This window comes from Ambystoma mexicanum, chromosome 6q, assembly GCF_040938575.1.
Source record: "Ambystoma mexicanum isolate Mex_15411 chromosome 6q, UKY_AmexF1_1, whole genome shotgun sequence".
Lineage (NCBI taxonomy): Eukaryota > Metazoa > Chordata > Amphibia > Caudata > Ambystomatidae > Ambystoma > Ambystoma mexicanum.
Window position 1 is genome coordinate 577736567 of NC_090937.1, and position 16845 is coordinate 577753411.

General features: G+C 46.4%; 1 long non-coding RNA gene across 1 annotated transcript in view; it reads left to right on the forward strand.

Annotated features, from left to right (window-relative positions):
• LOC138516153 (uncharacterized) overlaps positions 1-10782 on the forward strand; it is a 215909-nt gene extending 205127 nt beyond the window's left edge. Inside the window, exon 3 of the long non-coding RNA XR_011282240.1 lies at positions 10459-10782. This is a non-coding gene — a long non-coding RNA (uncharacterized lncRNA). The remainder of the gene's footprint in view (positions 1-10458) is intronic.
• The last annotated feature ends 6063 nt before the right edge of the window (positions 10783-16845 follow it).

The window sequence follows — 16845 nt, forward strand, 5'->3', positions numbered from 1 at the left end:
TAGAGACCATCTTGCCTGAATGGTCAAGAGAAGTTAGGTGGGTGTGGGATAACAGAATATTACAGATTGAGGTCTCCTGGTACGTTCTCTGAGAAAGGAGCTGAACTAAATTTCAAACTTCTGAAGCCCTTTTCTGGTTCTTTGTTCTGCAGTTGTACCTCAAGCTTGATTTTATAATTGACATTCAATTTCAAGAAATAATCCCAAGAAAAGTCTAAACAATCCAATATTGCTTTCCTTTGATTGATGTGACATTATTAAACAAGAAGCACCCCGCATGTCTATCGTGAAGTCCCAGTTTTTCATCACAAAGGAGCCCGTGGCTTTGTTAAGTGTACAGAATTCAGTTGTTGCCTTGTGATGCTAATGAAAAGCTCAGACGCTTATGGAGCACCTCTTTACTCATAAACCACCGTAAATACCTCCTGAGGCCTTCAAAGGAGACAAGAACATGGCAAAAGTCATTGTTATAATGCTTTAGTAGGCATTGGCCATTTCTTAAATGTGGCGGTGTGCTCAGTTGTTCAGTGAGCGTTAGGTCTGTAAAAAATCTGGGGCTTCTCTAATGTTGGGACAGTCGGGACTTGGGGATAGCTAGGATTTTTATTGTAGCTCCTAAGCTTCTATCCGGGGCTACAACCAAAAGACCCGGGGCTATAGCCCCCCCAGATCCCCACCACTAGCAACGCCTCTGTGTCCCCTGTTTCTGCAGTTGTCCGCCAGTGGTTTCACATGCGTTATATTGTTTGATTCATGTGGATCAGGCACTTGTGCCGAAAGTGACCTTTACAGGGAATTTAATAATGCACCAGAGATTGGGGCAGAATCCATTAGGACTAAGACTGATCTTCTAGGTGTATAGATGCTAACTGCATTACATGTGTATTCACATGTTTGGCATTAAGAGGAGTGCCCTCTCTTTTGTTGGTTTGGTTAGGCATTTTTGCACTGAGTAATCTGCCAATGGAAATCACCATCATTTACCAGCAGTCAGCACAGATGGAGGTGGAGGCCCTAGCATTTCAGTAACTTGAAGTACCTACGCCCTTCCTCAATCTCCATGGGCAATTGATCTCTACTCATTTATTAGATGCAGCTTGATGGGTAAAATCTTCAAAAAGCAAGTTTTATTTCATTTCATATTTTCTGTTCGTAGTAAACCTTGCCAAAAAATCAAAGTTTCCTGAATATGTCAAATACATTTCGGTGCTAAAAACAAAATACAACAGCCTTACTTTTTAAAAACTCACAACTCGACATTCAATTGTGTGAGTTGTTTTCAAATCAGTGGTGTGAAAAACGAAAGTGTAAAAGTGCCTTTACGCTTCCATTTTGTACTGCAGCTCATTTTTGTGGTAGGGCCGCACATCATAGGTTGCATCTGTGCTTTGCTTTCCTTTTGCATTTGAGTGAGCACTTGGTTTTACGCCTGCATAAGATGTTCATGCAGGCGTAATACCAAAGAATTCCAAAAGAATAAGCCTTGGTTTAGCAACTTTTAAAGACCGGGCAGATTTAGTTGGAATCTATTATAAAACACCACCTAGAAAGTGTAATTTCAGTTTATGGGGCTAATTTTTGTGAGGGATGTAACGTACATGAAATGCCTAGTATCTCGTCAGCTGCGTGTTCAACCTTGAGGCAAACAGGTCTATGTGCAAGGGACCCCATTTCCTCACCAGTTTCTCGAAGATCGTCTTGTGGAGCATCCAGTCGCTGTAATCTAACAAGTGTCAGGAATTCCAGTCCGCCACTGAATTCAGGGCCCCTGGAAGATATTCTGCTTTAACTGATATAATCCTCTCTAGGCAGTCATGCCAGAAATCTTTCTCTAGCTCTGCTAGCATCTTGGATCTGGTGCCCCTTAGTTTGTTTATATATCTCACTGCAGATATATTGTCCATCTTCAAGAGGATGCAGCAGTGTACTTTGCCTTTGGTAAAAGCTTTTACTGTGAAGGACCCTGTGCGCAGCTCTAAGCAATTGATGTGCAACTCTAGCTCTTCTTGTGACCACTTTCCTCCTGTTTCTGTCTCGCCGTATCGGGCTCCCCAGCCTAACCTGCTGGCATCTGACTCTCTGGCTAGTTCTGGAACGTCTCTGAAAATGGCACGGCCATTCCAGGCTTCCATATTGTGGAGCCACTAAGTAGGCTCTGTCTTGCTCTCCTCGTCTAGTGGGACTAGTCTATGGTATTTCTAACCCTTCCTTAAGTACTTGATCTTCAGTCTCTGAAGAGCTCGATAGTGTAATGGGGCGGGAAAAATTGCTTGAATGGACGCTGCTAAGAGTCCCACTATCCTAGCTAGATTCCGAAGAGAGATCAGCGGCTTCATGAGAGCTGCTCTCAGATCTTTATTAATCAACCTTATCTTTGGAGCTGGCAACTCTAAGGTAGCTTTTCTCGTATCTATAGTGAAACCTAAAAATTCTAGTCACTTGGTTGGCGTTAGCTCCGATTTGTCTTTGTTTGCTAGGAAACCCAGACTGGAAATGAGGTCTATTGCCCATTGAACCTGCTTCATTAGTCGACTTCTGTCTTCAGCCATGAAGAGGATATCGTCTAAGTAGACAATCATCCGAATACCTTGCTCTCTGAGCGCTGTTGCTACGAGCCTCATGAGCTTGGTGAATGCCCATGGTGCTGACGGTAGGCCGAATGGTAGGCTTCTGAACTGCCATACTTCGTCTCTCCAAATTAATCTTATGGAATGAGCAGCATTGTGCTGCTATCGGTACTGTCAGATATGCGTCTTTCAAATCTAGACGCACTAGCCAATCTCCTTTCTGAGCAGGTCTCCTAGCAGATGGATTCCTTCCATCTTGACATGTCTGTATACCAACCAGCTGTTCAGTTCTTTCAGATTTATTACTGGACGAACTTTGTTTTTGCGATCGACTAGGAACATGCTGCTCATAAAGGATGGTTCGCTTGACGTTGCTTTTTCTATTACATTCTTTTGTGCTAGTTCCTGAATATCTCCGTCTAATAATGCTTCCTCTGCTTGTGCCATTTGAATTCTCTGAGGGGGACGTCCCTGCTTTGGAGACCCCAGAAACTCTAGGGCGAAACCTTGTACAGTCTGAAGGACCCATGCGTCTGAAGACAGATCGCACCATTTGCGCCAACAATACTTCGTCCTTCCCCCCACTGGAGGACAGGTCACTGCGCGTCTTCTCACCTTCTTCTTCTTACTGTTTCGGTGTCGATAATATCCCCGCCCTCAATGTCCTCCAGAACTCCGTCCTCTGTTGGGGAAAATGGTGTCTTGCTGGTGGGTCTCCCAATACTGGGCTCTGGGGACTTGTGATCTCCTGTTATTGAAGCGGCCGGTCAATCGGCCTCTAAATCGGACGGCCCCTGCACAAACCCTCCCTGGAAACACTTTCCTAACAGAGGCTTGTGCTTTTTCTAAAGCGGTATATGTCCCGACAAATGTATTCATCTCCTTAAAGAAGGTATCTCTGAAAAGGAGTCCTTGGGCAATTTTGCCGGCTTCGTAAGAAGCTAGGTCTCCTAGCTTACTATCTATTTTTAACAACATGGATTGGTGTCGCTCTGAAGATGTCGCACAATTGACGTTGCCGAACATACAAACTGCTCTTTGAGACCATCCTGCTAGTATAACTGGGTCTACTGGTTCCCTGGTGTCTTAAGCCCTCTCGGCTAAGTCCATCATTTTCGTGATGGGACCCGGCAGGTCTAAAAGCTTGTCTTGGCATGTTTTCCATGCCCGATCTATGCCCTTCCTGGCGTCCTTTCCTGCCTTTGTTACGAAGGTCAACATTTTGGCATCGAGCTCGGGTGTATCAGCTACTTTCCCTGTTAGCTCCAGTCTCGGACATTCTGCTCTGAGCCTGAATCTGGTATATTTTTCCACAGGCTTTCTCATCTTCTGAGACATGTACACAGCTACCCTCGGAGAAGGGGTCCAGTCTGTGGACCTGGGGTGTCTAATGGTGTCCGTTTCAAACATGCCTGACATGTCTTCTTCGTCTTGAGGGCTCTCCACACTGCTGGCTTTGGGCTCGCTTGGAATCTTCCTCTGTGAGGCCACGCTTTCCTTACTTAAGCTCTGATCATCATCCTCGGGTTCCTGATCCTGATCTGACTGTTCTGCGGATGATGTGGCATCCCCTCTATTTTTCGCCCCTGGGGTATGGGGTATGAGGCTGGGCATGGCTGCTTTTGTTAGACAGGCACTTTTTAGCCTGTTGAATGTGTCAGCCGCCTCCTGGGGCTTGTTCATCTTCCCTGTATCTGTGCCCGGGGGAGAAGAAGAGTGTTTCCTCTTCCGGGCAACTTTTCTCCCCTTCTCATCTTGTGTCAGAGGCTCTTGTGTGGAGGTTCCCTCACCAGGTTCGTTGAGCGTGCCAGCTTTCTTGCCCAACATTTCCTCCAGGATTAGCAACCCGTCTTGCAGAGGCTTGACTCCTAGTGCTACAGCTTTTACTAGGGAGTCTCCTAGCACCTTTTTGAAGATATAGGAGAGGTCAATATCTTCCCCTAAGTACTCTTCTTCTTGTTCTAGGTCCCTCTCACTCCCTTCACTCCAAGCCTCTTTTTCCATGTTGTAGGCCATGGATAACTGTTGTAGGCACTTGCCTCACAGAGGGTCAGGTATTGGTTTGTATGTTGTAGCCCCTCTCTTGTTCGATCTGTCTTTTTTTTTTTCTAAATGAAAATTAGACCTGTGACACTGCCTCCGTTTCGTGAAGTGAACCGCTAATAAAATAGCTTAATTTGCGTGTCTGGGAGTGAGGGAGGGCACTTTACTTGCTTCATAAAGAAAAAGCGCTGATGCGCATGCGAATACTCGTCCTCTGTTTCTGAGGGGAGTAGAGCTTGTTGCGAAGCCGTGCAACCGGCTAATTTCCTCAGGGAAATACGTTGCTTCTACTGCGACGGACTGGCCGAGCCCCCATGCGAGTGAGATTGCGCTGATAACTAATGTGGCCAAGAATGCACGTTACGTCGTCTGACTAAAACACACACATTCCCTGCTCTCTGCTAATTAAATCAGTTTGTTTAACTAAGCGTTGTACGCTGCGCTTAATAATCGTATTTTGGTACAAATCTCATGGTATCACACGTATTTCAACAATAAAGTTATACACTTGCAATAATGAGAACACTTATCTGTGGCTGCAACAAAAAAGAAGAGGAAGGGACCCAGTGAGACAGAGACTTATAGGAGTAAGGGTTCCTGGATTGGACAGTGAGAGAGAGGCTGAGGATTACCAAGCAGCAGAGCCTCATGGGGGTGGTAGTTTAGCCGAGTTTAAGGCTATGATGTTTCTTTTTTCTTTGATTTAGACAAGATTTCATAAAAAAAGAAATATAAGATTTAAAAAGCTGTGGTTAGCAGTAAATAAAGAAGTTAAAGCATAAATAATGCTTGCCTCCGGTCTTGCGATATAATTCAAGATAATGATGCTGAAAAGCCCATGCCTATCATTGATATCGAAGGGGTGAATATTGGGATGGTAATTGATTCTGGAGGGAAATATACTTTACTTCCTAAGTCTATCTTTGAAGCTAAGTTACAGGTAACTATATCTCTCAATGTTGTAGATATCAAACCTATGGCATAAGGAGGCAAAAGAATTGAAATAGATGGATGGTCCTGGGCAGTTATGAAATGTTAGGATAGATCAGCCAAGGGTAAGGTTTATGTTACAAAGAAAGGGAATGATACATTTTTAAGTTGGACAGACAAGAAAAGGCTGATGACAAAACTTGATCCCAATGCCGAAGGGGCAGTTTATGCCATAGAAGGTGTGAATGATTTGTTGCGACATGAAGTGTTTCGAGAAGAGTTGGGCAATTTGATGGGATTAATGCACAATATTCGAATGGAAGTCAATTATGTTCCAGTTGTACAAAAAATTAGATCTGTACCTTTGGCTGTCAGGGCTGCTGTAAAGCAAGAATTAGAAATGAATGAAAAGCGAGGGGTAATAGAGAGAACTGAATCTTCTGAATGGGTTTCTCCTTTAGTGGTGGTTCATAAACTCAATGGTAAGCTAAGACTCTGCATTGATTTGAGATCTGTGAATCGCTGTGCAAGAGATTCTTACCACAAAGAGGTTGGACAAAATATCATCTAGAATTCAGAAATCGGTTGCAAGATTACATTTGGGAGATAGAGTATCTGCCAGGTATAAAATACAAGGCAGCAGATTGTCTCTTGAGATTGACAAATGAGATTGAAGATGAAGAGGATGAGGAGGATAACGAAGATCAAGTTCTGCATGTCAGCCAAGAGGTAGTGACAGAGAGTGAATGGTGGGAAGCTATGCTAGCGTATGCAGTGCTAGTTGTTGTCAAGGAAAGACTTGAATGGGGAGTGAAGAGTACCAAGATTAGAAGAGGGGTAATACCTGATGCTGTCAAACATATCTTTGATGAACTTCTCATAAAAGATAGGATGGTTTTGAGAGGAGACAAATTGTTTCCTCCCATTGGAGCACGAGAAGAAATTGTAGAAGTGGCACATGAATGTCCTCAGGGAATGACCAAGACAAAGCAATTGAAATGGCAGGACTATTGGTGGCCGGGTATGGATTTGCAAGTTGAGAGGGTCATCAGAGATTGTGCTGTGTGTGAGGATGTTGCCAAAGGTTGTGTCACACGAGTGGAACCAATGACTTTGATGTCCATTTCGTCAAGTAGATCTAGATATTGTGGGACCAGTCAGAACTCAGGGGACATTTAAATATTGAATTCTGTTGGTGGATTTACTTTCCCATTGGGTAGAAATTGCCTGGGTGCAGAATGTGTGTGCCAGAGATAGCATTACATTTCTGGATGAAGGGTTTAGAAGGGAAGGCTATCCCTCTACCATTATGACAGACAATGGTATTCAACTAGTTTACGAGAAAATAGGGGGATTTTTTAAAATGAATGGCATAGAGCATAAAGTCAGCTCAATATATCACCCAGAAGCCAATCGTGTGGTTGAAAGATTTAACAGACTGATTAAGGACAGCATCAGGCCTGCCATTTCTGAAGGTAGTGATTGGAGAAGTGCCACTGAAGATACAGTGGTGGCTTATAGGTTTACCCCTAAACCACCACTGAAGTGTCCCCTTTTGCAACGTTAAGGGGGTGTACACCCAATACTAGGGTTTGCCCGGTGTGGTTAGGTAGGGCATGCCTGAAGGGCATTGACATAGATATGGTAAACGCGAAGATTGGAAAGAAGCAGATGTGCAATAAAGTTTGCATTGATGTTAGAAAAGCCACAATGAAATGCGCAGTCAAAGAAGGGGATTGGGTTTGAATACAAATCCCACACAGCAGAGTAGAAGGGGGTTTGGTGTGGTCTAAGCTGGTGCAAGTTATAAAGAGGCTGCATGGTGCTGTGAAGGTGACAGATGGGCGAGTGTGGAATGTCAGCAGGGTGTGCAGGTGTGCTGGGAGTCCCGTGGTTGTGCAAATCAGGAGAGGGCTGAGTGTCCAGAATGTCCACAAAGAAAAAACTGTGCTAGGGCAGGATTGTTGTGTTCACAATTAGAAGGATCTGTTAAGACAGGGTGCTCTTAGAACTCACTTCATATGTAGGTGTGGAAGACCCTTGTATCTGAAAGACTGCTGAATACAACTGCCTGCAGTTATGCTAATTGTCCTCATGCAAATTTGTATTGATACATTTTGATGTTAGTTATATAAATGTACTGATGTACTGGTTGCTAGTAAGAATTGCTAAATTATATGCTCATACAGCATTAGTATTTAAGTTAGTGACACTATGTAGGTTTGTAAATAGTTTTGTTCTGTAAATATATAGACCAGACGGACAAGAGACCACAAACAGGCAACAGCCTATGACATAACCAATTTTGGAAGACACATCTGCAACTGGCCATTATGAACCCACGGGAAATCGTTCCATGAACCTTACCATTTTGCCTTGATAAAGACCCTCCTGGGTTGAAACACGTGTCGGCTGACCACCTTCCACAGACAATGTGTCTGGACCATGTTCCAATAAAATAACACTTGTGAAAACCACTACAAAACGCTTAAAACCCTTTTATACAAAGAAGGGTCATATTGGCAAACTCTAACTGCAAGGTAACCAGGACTTTTCTATATAATCTCTACATAAGAGGTATTGGGTTTACCTTTTCCAACCTGTGACCCTGCAAAACTAATTAGAATTCAAGATAACCATTCACAGAGCTCAGCACAGGAGTGTTTGCAATCTAGAACCCAACCCTTTTCCCTATTGTTCTGTAAATAGTTTTCAATATTGTGGAAAAGGGAGATGTGCAGCATCCTTTAATATGTGGAATATGGGGCAATTTGTGGAATGTGAAGTGTTCATGGAATATGGAACCTAGAATGTAAAGGAAATGATGCAGGACTGTTCAGCAGTTAAGAGGGAACTAGAGAAGAGCCGGTGGGCTGTAGATGCGATCTTCAATAAAGTAATCTTGAATCCATTACTTGTCCAGGTGGATCATTTCACACAGCCCACAGCCGAGCACCACAGGAAGCACCATAAGGGGAGGGTTCACGCAAAAGGGGGCACACACAAGGTGACAAGCCGGCAACACACCACAGGGGAACGCAGGAGCAGTGTGGATGAAGGGATAGCGCATTGCAAAAACACCTAGTTATGACTTTCCTAAAAAGAGGGGAAACCGCCTAGTTTCAGCACAAACAGCAATGCAAAAACACCTAGATTTGATTTTCCTAAAAAGAGGGAAAAAAGGCAAGGTTTCAGCACATGCCTATTTTCAGCACATCTAACAAGTTCATAGCTAACCACTTCCGCTCTATGCCAATACCCCATCCTCGCAAGGCAGATCAGGTAATGGTGGGAGGAAGAGGTATGTCAAGTCTCAGAAAAATACATCAAAAAGGGCTGGTCATCCATATGACAGAAGACAGTATCTCACAATAGAGCTAATTTTAAAATGGAGTGCAAATAGTCAGAGCATGCTTACGTTTGCAGTTATGTTCAAAAAGGTCCCCTCTGAAAGTGACAGCGGATGCATATTTACGCCTCCCTTCTGCACTCCGCAGTGAATAACGAGTAAATGCCTCCTGCCATGTATGGATGGAATGCAGCTTTTACAATGATGTCATGTGCAACCTGCCTGCTTTTTGCTGGTGTAAAAAGCAGGGAGTTTTCATAGTAGTAATAGCTCCTATGTGAAAATCACAAGTGTGGCTCCTGACCCTGATGGAGTTTGTGGAGGACCTTCCGTGAGTTCTTCCAGATGGGGAACAGTTGCTCACGGACACAGCTGGGTAGATTCATCCTCTGAGAGTCAGAGGGACTCTCCCGCTACTAGCGTGCAGGACATCAGGAGACGCTGGGCACTGCTAGGTATTTCGGTTCAAACTGCTGAGCTCATCACTGAATCATGGGCTCCATCCACATGGAGGAGCTATGACGCGGCTTGGAACAAGTGGTCAACTATTGCAGAGGGAGAAATGTTCATCCCATTTCGGCACCTGTAGTAGCAATTCTGAATTTCCTGGCATTCCTCTTGCAGGGCAGTAAAGGTTTCAGAACCATAGGGGTGTACAGATCGGCAATATCAGCAGGCCACCTGATGGAGCACCAGCAGGGGAACATCCAGCAGTAATTCGGCTCATTAAAGGAGCACGATTCAAGGTGCCACCAGAGCCGAGATACCTGCAGCTATGGGATGTGAAGTAGTGCTATGATTGCTGGTGAGTTGACCAACAAATACAATTCTGACTTTGAAACAGTTATAAGGGAAATTAGCTATGCTATTGAGCTTAGTATCGTGCAAGCATGTGGCAGATGTTAGAGCGTTACAAGGGCACAGGAAAGTGGGCCAGAAGGAGTTACATTTACAATAGTCAAGAGGATGAACTCGAATTCCACAACTGTTCATTACCCCTACCTACCAAATAATAAGAAATGGTGCGTAACAACGTATATTAACAAATACGAGAACAGGACGGCAGAATTTAGGGCAAATTGCACCACACAATTGCTTATAGCGCACAGGAAGCCTTTCCAAGCAGTAGCAACAGCTACTATAGCCAGTTGGGTGCGAGAAGTGATGCAGCTAGCAGGCATCGACTTAAAGAAATATGGGGCACACTGTGTGAGAGCAGCTATGGCATCGAAAGCGTTTTCAGCAGGGGTGACTTTGCAAGATATTATGCAAGCAGCAGATTGGCCCAGTGATACTACCTTTAAAACATCTTATTTCAAGCCATTTGAAGGATTAGCAAAGACTGTGATGGGAAACTTTGAACAAGCATAATGCTCGCCCCCAGTCTTCACATAGAATGAAGATTAGCCCTGCTTACTGCGCAGGAGTCTGGATTCTATTAGAGACCATGAGGCGAGCATTCATTTTCCGCCCTCTTGTATGTACTGTGTAACCTTAAATGAACATCTGTGTTAAGTGTTTAGCAGTACATGGACAGCACCCTAATGTCATGTCTTGTATGCTCTGTAGGAGATGACCAGAAGAATAAATGAGCTGCCAGCAAGGGACGCAGCAGACGCGGAAAAGAACGCAGTCGGCCGCGACGAGTTTGAGGCACGTGTGGGGCCAAAGTTGAAGTTGACACATTCCGTTAAGTTCATTTTTGGCAAGAGTGCAGTTGGGAGCACTCAAAGAAGAGGAGGAGTACACAGGAAGGAAGTGGTACATGGACTGGGCGAACACTAACAAGGACTACAGAGACAGTGGGAGTTGTAGTTTAAGAAAGGAAAAAGAAGAAAAAAGGAGTAGTAAAGGACCTTTTTTCAAACTGCTGTGGAGTAGTTAATAAAGAAGTTGAAGCATAATGCTTACCTCCAGTCTTGACAAAGAATGCATCTTATATAGTTTTCACTTTACATGGGCAATACAAGAGAGCACACTTCACGTAGATAAAACAGCAGGCTCCCAGCAACGGCACTCTGCAAAACACACTACACTTCTGTCAGCCACTGATAACTCCTGTTGTCTCTCGGACTTTCACTGATTCCATGTGATTATTACGCACTTTAAAACACAGAGTAATCACTATCATGATATGATACGATATGATAAGGCATTTATAACGCGCCTATACACAAGTGTTTCAAGGCGCGACGAGGCAAGGGAGGGTGAACAAGGGGGAACACAGACAACGATCCTACTAGGCCAGGTGTCATTCAGATCACGCAAGTGGAAGGGAAGGTGGGATGGGGGAAGTGCGGGGGAGGGGAAGGGACAGTGCAGTACATTGGATAATAGAATAAATAACAATAGTAATGTATGGCCAGCAGGTGGCAAGTGTAAGGGTAGAGGGTAAGTGCAGGCATCAGGTGTCAAGTGCAGATAGTGGGACTGTAGGGATACAGAAAACAGTCCCCAAGTGCTGGGGTTGCCAGGAAGGCAGTGCAGTGTTGCGACTGGTGGGGGAGGGGGCCTGGGCCCGAGATCAGAGGGTGGCCATGTAAACCAGTGCAGTTTCAGTTTCAGCCAGGAAATCAGCAGGGGAGAGGAGGAGAAAAAGCAGAAGCAAAGAGAAAGGTTTTGAGATGCTTCCGGTACTGGAGATGGTTCTCCTCAAGTTTAAGGGGGGCAGGGAGACTGTTTCACCCCCCAAATCTCCTTTCCATCAGCACAACGCAGACACAAACACACACGTGCACTCGCTCACCCGCCCCCTCAATCCTACCCATGAAACACTCTTCCCCGATCCGCCAGCAAACAAACTCACAAATACACTGAAAGACACGCGGACACTCACTTTCTTCCCAGCCCCTCCCCACTAAAACACACACAGCATGCACACAGGCATACAAACACCTCATGACCATCTTGCCCTTCCCTCCATCCCTCCTGCCTGTCAGCCTCTGCACGAGCTCGTGTGAGGCAGGGGCGTGACAGTTAAGATTTAGAAAGACAGCTCTGAGTGTTCTCAGAGCGGTATTTCTAAATCTGTCTTTTTTATTTTCCTGCAAATGAAAGAGACATTTTCACTCCATACGCTTTCACTATGGTGCCCCCGGCTGCGTGGCCCAGCAGCTTCTCTTCTGAGGGTAGGGTTCACAGGAGGGCAGCAGAACATTAGCTAATAAGTACAGCAGCTCAATCGAAGAAATATCTCCCTGTAACAAACATCAAAGGGTATACCTTCTCTCCTGTTTAGTTCCCCCACACACCCCACCCCCAGGAGCTGAGTGCAGAGCAAGAACTTGCTTTCCAGCATTGCTGCCGGCAGCCATCTTTTCCTTCAACTAAATTGTCCTCTCCACATAAGTCAACAACAATCTTCTGCTGATGTCCTTGGTCTCCCTCACTTGGGGCACTTTCTCTGTGAGAATGCAGACATGGGGTAATGGCAAGGCTACAATCAGAAAAAAACAAGAAGCAAACTCGTGTACTGTACACCAAAAAACTCTAACTATAGTCCTAAACTGACACAGAAATATGAGTGAAAAGAAATAAAGTATGCGCTCTTAATACTGTCCCCACTGTAACCTGAACTGAAGGTTCAATGTAATACCTCTGGAGAATGGGCCGGTAGGTAAGTCGCTTTCCTTACCTCTGGTGAGAGTGCCATGCAGATAAGCGCACCCGTCCCAGAAGCCACCTTGGCCTCTGAGGCTACAGAGGTCAGGTGACCTTAGTGACGGTTAGTCCATGGGGAAAAGCCAACAGAAAAAAAACAAAAAAACTGGATATTACGGATCATAAGCGTGACATATTAAAAGCAGGATCTCCGAAGCAGGGAGAAGCCCCATAGCAGAAGAACCCTAGGGGCAGCTTGGCAGTAGAACATATAGGAGGCAGCTAGAGGCCGTTTGCAGTTAGGTACAGGCAAGCAAGAGAATGAAAGAGCACAGCACCGCAGGAGAGCAGAGATGATAGGAGGAGCAAGGAAGAAAGGAAGGAGCATTGGGTCCATGAAGAGCATGATTCAAGCAGCTGCAGCAGAAGAAGAGGAAAAACCAACCTCGTAGCATTGTGACATGCCACAGCACTTGCCGCGGCTCCTAAAGAAGGAGAAGGCATTGGGCGCAGAGCATCATGACATTATGATGCCGGCGTTGTGCCGCCATCTTGGGATGGGCACGCGTGCCACATAATGCATGGCACCATCTTGGAATGGGCTCAAGAGTTCTGGTTAGGTTTCACTTCATCATCTCGACTTGAGACACCTGCTGCAAATATTTCTATTTAGAGAATTCGTTATGTTTCACCATTTAAAAAAAGATTTGTGATAAACCATTTGAAATTGGTCAAAATAAATCCACTGGGGACAATGTTCTACGAATCCCGCCGTCCATTTCCTTGTGAATATTAATTAGAATGGAAATAAGGTGCGTGCGTTCACCACAAGTCTTTGCACATGCTGTCTGATGCCTCCGGCAACTCCTGCATTTCCCGCCCATACTGCAGCTAAAGATCTTTGTAATTGCTTTTCATTTAGCAGGATACTGCTCAAAATCCCTCTCCTATCTGCGTATTGTGTGGACTGTTTTAAGGTAGCAAATTGTTAATTAAGTGCCTTGGGTGATGGCCCCTTGGCAGAGAAGAAGCAAACATGCTCCTACCCAAAGGCTTAGCTTAAACTGTTGTAATAGCAGCGTTTTGTTCTATTTCATCCAAGCAAGTCAAACAATTAGGCAGCCTTTTGTGCCGAGGAGTGGGGGCGGTGAGGCAGTGGTGGGGGCCTAGTCGGAGGGCGGTGGTGGTTCTTGAATAGAGGAAGCTCAGCCATTCATTAAGGTGTTTCTCGTTCCTGGACCGCAACAAAAAAACATCATTTATGTCCGAGGACTCCTGTGAAATAGATTCACTGCAGCAGGGGATGGAGCCATTTGCTGCAATACAGAATGATTTATGAGGAAAAACTGCTTAGGGAAGAGGAAAAAAAAGCTTCCATTGTACACACAGCCTGGCTCCTTCCCAATACATCACGGCGTCAGATTCCAGGAAGGCCTGCACATTAATGAATATGCTAGACATGGCATCAACATCGGAGAAGGGTACGTTTGATTGAAAGGTCTTGCTCTGTCTCATCATTTTCAAGAGACCAGCATTAATGAGAAACCTCTACGAATTCAGACAGAGCAGCCATAACCACACTGTGGCCCGAGAGAGAGCGGGGAGCCTTCCCATGCGCATGTATCCGAATAAGAGCTTTCAGGCAATAACCAAGAATAATAATCATAGCAGAACTCAGTTAAGGATAACCATAGATGTCTCCTTTAATGCTTACTACTTCAACAGCACCCACATTACATTAAGCCTTCTCCTAGTTCAACAGACACTTCTGCTGTTTTTTTGCACGCTACGCTTTTGTGCGCACTAACCTTAAATTCTTTAAGGTTTCAAACACATGAAGCATAAATACTTATCTTGAACAGGAAGGGGCGAGGAAGGAAAGTGGGAGGGTAAAACTCCCAAACTGCACCTCTGGTGAGAGGCCCTGTACTTTTAGCTATTACTGTAGGCCCAAAAACCGATTGAAACAATAATTCAAAGGAAGCAATAATGGAGTGCATGCTTTTTAAGGAAAACAGCTTTAATAAATGCAAATTATGTCCGGGAGGGTCAGTCAGCTCCTTAGAACTGAAAACTGAAAATGCTCTTGACCCGCCCACATTGAGTTGCAGTATTTAAAGACATAAAACACAAAATTTGACTACCTTACAAGTATCAAGTACATGTTAATTCCATGTTCCCTATTTGCTCCCACCTGTATAGAAATCTAAACACAATCTGTGTTAGTACTCCCTATTGGTTAGTAAATTACCCACGACCATTCTAAGTGCATCCCCTTACGAATGACCTAATTGTGCAATCAGCAGGAAACACTTCATCCTGATTGACTGGCCTACCTTTATTGGTCAAAACAAGTTCATGTAACTTCGATGTGCATCCCCACCGAAACGACATAATCATGTAGTGAGTGTGAAGTCGCCAAATTAGACAAAATAATATACTCTTCCATGATCTGAGCCAATTTGGTGCTCTAGACAGTTCCCAGGCCTCGTAGCAGTTTACCCTGCAACACTTCTTGCAACTCCCAGTTTTAAACATGTTGCTATTCCTGGCACACATCCTTCCAACTATCTCTTGGGAACCAGGTGGCTTCATAAAAAACAGAACTGAGGCTACATTCCATGGAAATTAATTTAACATATTTAGGGGTCGATTCATGGAATTAATGTGCGCCGAAAATTCCCGCGCAGAGGTGCCAAAACGTGCGAATCGTAGGAAAAGTGCAAAAATCACAGTGCAAGTGCGAAAATCGCAGGAAAACCAGCACACAGCGATTCATGGAAGTCCGTGTGCGAGAAAAACATCGGATGTGCGCTAAAAATGTGCGCCGCGCACGCCGGCGCACAGGTCATCCAACAGCGTGCGCCACTGCGAAATCGCACATAGCGCGGCGCACATCACAAAAGTAGGCGGAACACGGGGCGTAACACTCGGAATGGGGAACAACGCGTGAAAATATGGGCGTCACGGGGGAAGTACAGGAGGCAAGTGCGCGGAACACCCACACGCTCGCCTACAACCCGTATTCATGGAATCGAATAGGGCAAACCAGCGCACGGTCAAAGACGCGCACAGGGCCAAAAAAGTACGCCACAAGAAAGCAGGCGGTAGCGCCCCTGCGACTGAAAAAAATGTGCGCCAAAATGTGCGCTAACAAAAAGCACCCATATACAGCCATGATGAATGGCCCATACAGTGGCCCCCTAGGACAAATGAGGTGCAAAGGGGCACCGACAAACACGGACACCCGCTGTGTGAAAAATAGCGTGTGCGCGTGTTCCTGGGTGCGCGGGAAGTTCCACACGCGATTAGCCTGGGTACGTGTACTTCGGGGTGCGCGGGAAGTTCCACACACGATTAGCCTGGGTACGTGTACTACGGGGTGCGCGGGAAGCTCCACACACGATTGGCCTGGGTAGGTGGGGGTGCGCGGGAAGTTCCACACACGATTGGCATGGGTACGTGTACTTCAGGGTGCGCGGGAAGTTCCACACGCGATTGCCCTGGGTACGTGTATTCCGATGTGCGCGGAAGATTCACACGCGATTTCTGCAGGGTACGAGTATTTTGGTGGTGCCGGGGAATGCTACACGTGATTTGGCCATGTGGGTCCCCCCAGGTGTTCCCTCTACACCCTCCACGGCCCCTGCAGACAGCCCACACCACAGGGTACTACCCTGCACCCCTGCTCATGTCCCACAGGCAACCCATCCACCATGGCCATGCCCACCAGCCAACCCACATGTCACCTTGCACTACTGATCACCAACACATGTTTCCCACCACCCCCACCCCCCAGCCACCAATGGCAGCCTCCACCAGGCCCCCATTCATGTCCCCTATTACCCCCACCCCCCAGCAGTGCAGGGGCAGCCTCCACCAGGCCCCCACCCATGTCTACCACCACCCCCACCCCCCAGCCACCAGGGGCAGCCTCCACCAGGCCCCCACTCATGTCTCGCACCACCCACACCCCCCAGCAGTGCAGGGGCAGCCTCCACCAGGCCCCCACTCATGTCCCCTTGCACCCCCACCCCCAGCAGTGCAGGGGCAGTCTCCACCAGGCCCCCACTCATGTCTCCCAACACCCCCTACCCCCCAGCAGTCAGGGGCACCCTCCACCAGGCCCCCACTCATGTCCAACTCATGTCTCCCAACACCCTCACCCCCCAGCCACCAGGGGCAGCCTCCACCAGGCCCCCACTCATGTCTCCCACCACCCCCACCCCCCAGCACTGCAGGGGCAGCCTCCACCAGGCCCCCACTCATGTCTACCACCACACCCACCCCCCAGCCACCAGGGGCAGCCTCCACCAGGCCCCCACTCATATCTCCCACCACCCCCACCCCCCAGCA